The sequence below is a fragment of the Sorex fumeus genome, unplaced genomic scaffold (assembly GCF_029834395.1).
Source record: "Sorex fumeus unplaced genomic scaffold, SorFum_2.1 ptg000037l, whole genome shotgun sequence".
Classification (NCBI taxonomy): Eukaryota; Metazoa; Chordata; class Mammalia; order Eulipotyphla; family Soricidae; genus Sorex; species Sorex fumeus.
This window is the reverse complement of record NW_026606094.1, coordinates 66,852,296-66,858,578: the sequence shown is the minus strand read 5'-3', so window position 1 is coordinate 66,858,578 and position 6,283 is coordinate 66,852,296.

Sequence of the window (6,283 nt, the reverse complement as noted above, 5' to 3'; positions counted from 1 at the left end):
TGGAATGGGCCCTGCTACTCGTCACGACAATGCTCCGGGTTGCACCCTCAAACGCCTCCTCTGGCTTCTGAACGACCATGATCCCAGAGGCACACAAACCAATCTCAGAACCCAGGGACTTTTGGCAGTAATCCCTCTAGGTTTATTACTAAAATATTAGAAATCCAAATTTGCATGGCTGCTATTGTGGCCACACAACATCATATGCTCTTCGTAATCAGCAATAGAAAACAAATTATCTAATGATGTCTTTTTGGCAGGTTTGAATGTTCGGGAAAATTCCAAATAATATGTTGGGTCTTTTGTTGTAATATTGAATGTGATCAACGTAGAGAGAGAAAGTGGAAATCTGCCACACAGGCGGGGAGGTGGGTGGGAGGGAGGTATACTGGGGTTCTTGGTGGTGGAAAAAGTGCACTGGTGAAGGGACGGGTGTTTGATCATTGTATGACCAATCGGGACTTGAACTGAAAGGCTTTGTGACTGTTCTCACAGTGATTCAATAAATAAATAAATAAATAAATAAATAAAAGAGAAACTGGGCCTCCAGCTTGCAAAGGCTACAATCAGCCCATTCAGCTGTCTGGTCCTGGAAGTGCAAATTTGTTCTATTCTATCCTATTTGTTCTTGGTTATGCCCAGTAGTGCTCAGGGATAACTCCTGGCATCTGCACTTAGGAATGACTCTCCTGGCGGCACTCAGAAGACCACGTGGTTGTAGGAGAACAAACTTGTGTTGGCTGCACGCAAGACAAGCACCCTGTCCTTGTACTATCGCTTCAGTTTCTGGAACTGAAATTTAATGCTCTGTAAGGATTTATTGACCTGCTCTGGGTGTTCCAAGGAAGCAAAAATCTGCCACCCCATAACACATCTTTGGCAAAAGGTGATATAAAGATATTTTGTATAAAATTGTTCATGATGATGACATGGGATGAGCAAATTTTTTTTTCTTTTTGGGTCACACCTGGCAATGCTCAGGGGTCACTCCTGGCTCTGCACTAAGGAATCATTCCTGGCGGTGCTCAGGGGACCATATGGGATGCTGGGAATTGAACCCGGGGTGGCTGCGTGCAAGGCAAATGCCCTGCCCACTATGCTATCGCTCCAGCCCCTATTGTGAACAACTTTATGACAGACTTTTGCTTGTTTTATTGTGACTTCTTTGGTAATAAATAAAGATGGGTCTAGCTCACATGGCACATGACTCAGTTATTGTGGTTCTCTCCCATGTAAGCAGGAGATACACATATTATTAATGTATTTCTCCTATTGCCTCTCATCCGTCTGTCTAATGCTTATTTGGTGATCTCTCCAGCCTCTGAAGTACCCAGAGGGGTGCAGAATGCTTTTTCTTGAGCACCAAGTATCCTGGGAATTCTCTGTCCAGCCATTGATGTGTTTCCCAGGCCTCTAAAACCAGCCAGGCATTCATGTGCTGCCTAGGTACCACATACAAATGCTTTCAACCCTTTGATCTTTCCACAGACTGATATCTCCAATAGCCCACCAATACCCAAGGCTGTGGCAGGAGTTTTCAACCATATCCTCCAAAATGCAGTTACATTCGTTACATTTAAACTGTTGGGCCCTTGTTCAGTCACTGAAATTAATTGAATTTTATGTAACTTCAGTTGAAAACAATTCAAAAACGATTTTCTTCTAAATTCACAAAACTCTTGTATGATTTCCAAACTGTCTAATAATATCCCAAAACTATCAACACAGATGTTCTCAAAATTTCCCCTTGGAGGCCAAAAAGATCCTTCCAAAGGGCCTGGAGTCATTTGATGCCCGTCCCTCTCTCCTCCCAGCTCACCTGCAGGGCTGGGCTCCATCACCACTGATGCCTGGCCGCCCTGTGACCTGATGTCATTTCAGGCCAACTCAGCAAAGGGGGCTGGTGACTCTGATCCTTGCTGGAACTCACAGTCACTGGTCTGCCATCATGCCTCTGGGTCCTGTGTCACTCAGAAAAAGGAGATTGCTGTCTGCTGGCTTCCAGGGAAGCTCCAGGCCCCATGCTAAACACCATTTAATGGTATAGCTCTGTGGACATCAGCACACAGATACCCCCTCAAGGCCAGGATGGCTGGGTGGTCCACACAAGGTCACCGGTTGCAGACCCAGGCCCGAGAAACACCCTCTCCCACTCAGAGAGGCCTGTTGGGGTTCACAGCAAGGGACACCCTTTGTCTCCTCTCATCCTGTTTGCCATCTGAGGATGTGCTCTTCCTTGGAGAACAGGGACTTCTGATGTACCTGTTTGTTGTTTTTAGCAATTTCCAAGAAGACAAAAAGCAGAGTATCAGAAAGTGCAAATGACAACCACCACTAAACTGTGAGCTTGTGCCTGAGAAGGGAGTTAAGGTGAGCTCCTCTCAGGAAGGCAGGCGGTGAGTGTGAGCCTGACTTGTTCTCTCAGAAAGTGAATAAATGAAATGGCAGGTACTTTCGAACCTTTCAGGTGATGTGCTCATGATCACAGGGAGGAGAGGGGAGAGAAATTGCTTGGGTAAAGCTTCCTGCCAGTGCTGAAACACTTGGGTGGGCAGGGGGAAGAAAAGCCAGGAGTCTGCCTATTGGCTGAAAGGTCACGGCAAAAAGACTGATGTCATAAAATGACTTTGCAAAGGAGTTGGCACAACTGAGTGCCACTGTCAGATCTTGGTCCCTGCTCTGAGAGCCTGTGACGAGCCCTTTCTACCCGCTGGCTTTGAAACCTTCATTCTGCTCCTTTCCATTGAGCACAGCAACATTTTTTTTTTCCAAATTTTTTTTTTTATTAGTGAAACACCATGAGGTACAGTTGTAGATTTACAATTTTTTTGTGCTTGGGTTTCGATTATACAATGATCAGATACCCATCCCTCCACCAGTGCCCATTTTCCACCACCATGGATAATATCCCCCCCACCCCCATCCCCCCATCCCCCCGTCTCTGTGGCAGGGCAATCCCCTGTGTTCTCTCTCTCCTTTTGGGTGTTGTGGTCTGCAAAAGAGGCATTGAGTGGCAAACATGTTCAGTCCATATTCTACTTTCGACATGCATCTCCCCTCCTGGGAGGATCCTCCAAACACCCTTTATTTGGTGCTCCCTTCTCTATCTGAACTGCCCTTTCCCCTAGAATACCCGGCTGGCCTCTAAGTTATGGAGTAATCATCCTGGTGCTGATCTCAGCTATTCTTGGGTATTAATCTCATATTTTGTTACTTTATATCCCCCAGATGAATGCAATCTTTCTATGTCTATCCCTCTCTTTCTGACTCATTTCGCTTAGCATGATACTTTCCATATTGTACCACTTGTATGTAAATTTCATGATTTCATCTTTTCTAACAGCTACATAGTACTCCATTGTGTAGATGTACCAAAGTCTCTTTAACCAGTCATCTGTTCTTGGGCATTCAGGTTTCTTCCAGTTTCTGGCTATTGTAAAGAGGAGCACAGCAACATTTTTTCAAAGACAGAGCAACAGTTTGATGGGCGACTGATGTGAACACATTTCATGGTGACTTATTTATGGTGAAAGCTCCGGAAATCGCCTAAGGCTGTTTTCCTTTAGAAGACCGAGGGGAAGAATGATGGGTATTTAATTATGTACAAAGTCCTTGGCCATCACTTTTATTTGTTTTGCTTCTCAGGCCCCTAATATGGATAGCTGCCGGGGAAAGGCACAGAGTCAGATGGTATTATGATGCTGTCAGGGCTATCTGTGCCTGTGCTACTCTATTATACTGCTTGTCTCTACATCACTGCTCTGTAGATCTTTGCAGAGCGCAGTGCTGGGAAACTCATGCACTTGTTGAGACTTGCCTTCTTTTGCCTTTTTTTTTTTTTAATAAAAATATCCCTGCACTGGGGATATGGTGCCGCCAGCAGATCAATCTGTACCTGTGAGGCGAGTGCATCAGCAGCCTGATGTTGCCTTCAGACTTCCAGATACCCCAAAATTGCTGCTGTGCTTTTGGCCAGACCCCAAAAACTTGGGGCAAAATTTACCAAAAAAATAAATGGCCAAAAGTTAGGTATGTGGGAGACACACCCACAAACCACCTCCGGCTCAGCTATATAATTGGAGGCATGGCCTCTCTGGTTTCTGATTGAACTGCTTAATGGCCATGATCCCAGAGAGTCAAAAAAAAATCTCCAAACCCAATGGCTTTTGGCAGAAATGCATCCTGTTCCTGCAGTAGGTTACCGGTGCTGGGTCAACCCAGAGGGGAATAAGTTTCGTACCTTGGCCTGTTCCCCCTGGTGGCCCGGTGGTCGCCATCCTCCAGAGGCCACTGGACAGTCAGGTTTGGGCCCACAGTGATGAGACACATGGGGCCTCACGGGATGGGGGTGGAGCCAGCCCTTTTCTCCCTACCCCAACGAGACCCCAAGTCGTCGCCCACAAACGGCCTCTATGGCTCCTGATCAAGCTGCTTAATGGCCATGATCCCAGAGACTCAGAAACAAATCTTGGAACCCACTGGCTTTTGGCAGAAATGCATCTGGACCCCGCAGTCAGTTACTGTCGCCGAGCCACCCCAGGGGAGAAAGGGTGTTGTCCCTCTGTCTGCTCCCCCTAGGTGGCTCGGGAGCTGCCATCCTCCAGAGGCCACTGAACAGTCAGGTTTGGGCCCTCAGTGCCGAGACACGCGAGGCCTCATGGGATGGGGGTGGAACTGGCCCTTTCCTCCCCATCCCAACGAGACCCAGAGTCGCCTCCCATGAATGGCCTTTCTGGTTCCTGATCAAGCTGCTTAACGGCCATGATCCCAGAGACTCAGGAACAAATCTTGGAACCCAGCAGGTTTTGGCAGAAATCCCTCCAGATTTAATTGTTAAAATTTCCGAATTTCAAAATTGCACGGGGGGCCGGAGCGATAGCACAGCAGGTAGGGCATTTGCCCTGCATGCGGCTGACCCGGGTTCGATCCCTGGCATTCCATATGGTCCCCCAAACACCGCCAGGAGTAATTCCTGAGTGCAGAGCAAGGAGTGACCCCTGAGCATCGCTGGGTGTGACCCAAAAAGGCAAAAAAAAAAAATTACAAGGCCACTACTGCAGCCACACAACATCATATGTTATTCTTAACCAGCAATAGAAAACAAATTGTCTACTGTTGCCTTTTCAGAAGATCTGAGTGTTGGGGTAAAATCCCAAATAATAATGGTGGGTCTGGTGTCAAAATATTGAGTGTGATCAAAGTAGAGAGAGAGTAATGTGGAAATCATCTGCCCCACAGGTAGGGGGAGGGTGTGGGATGGGGGTATACTGGGGATTTTGGTGGTGGATAATGGACACTGGTGAAGGGATGAGTGTTTCATTGTAGGACCGAGACTTAAACCCGAAAGTTTTGTAACTGCTCTCACGGTGATTCAATAAATAAAATTATATAAAAAAAGGAAAAAAATACCTGCACTAAACTCCCACCTCAGAAGGCAATTCTGGGAGGTTTTCTTCTTACAAAGGATTCAAATATATGCATCACATAAGGCAAGGGCCAGGCAGAGAAATACTCAATCAGGCCACCATACACAGGGAATGGTGACTCCCTGTGGCCACTAAAATGGAGGCCCAGAAAAATACAGAAATATTTGTCAGATTTTTAGCAAAGCTCTGTGAGGGTCAGAGAGAAAAATTTGAGAATCAATTTCTAGGTTTCAATCATTCCATTAAAAAAAAAGTAAAGGGAAAACGGTTTTTACTATTTTTAATTTCCTAGAACTATTCTAATATTGCAGTGTATACCTGCAAAAACAGGATCAATTTATTAAAGTACAATAAAGAGGTTGATTATGGTATAAACATCTAAAAACTCACCACTAAGGGGAAAAGGGAAATTAAGGTAATTACAACAATAATGCAACACAGAGGCCAGAGAGATATTACAGTGTGTAGAGAACACTTGCCTTGATTGACCAAGGTTCATATGGTTCCCACCATGGATGAGAGCCCTGAACACCATGAGGTATAGCCCAAAAGAAAACAGGAATGAAGGAAGGAAGGAAGGAAGGAAGGAAGGAAGGAAGGAAGGCAGGCAGGCAGGCAAAATACCTTATCTTAAGATTATCTTAAGATTTCCTATTTGAGGAAAACAACAAAACTTGATTGACCAGTAATTAGAAAGACAGCATGTTCCTGTATGACAAAGGTAAATATTGTCACTTAATCACTTAACTTTCCGTCGTTGATTTGCTAGAGCGGGTGCCAGTAACATCTCCATTTGTCCCTGTCACGTGCTAGTGTAGCCCAATGGCATCTGTTCGCTCTGGGAACATGAAGATCCT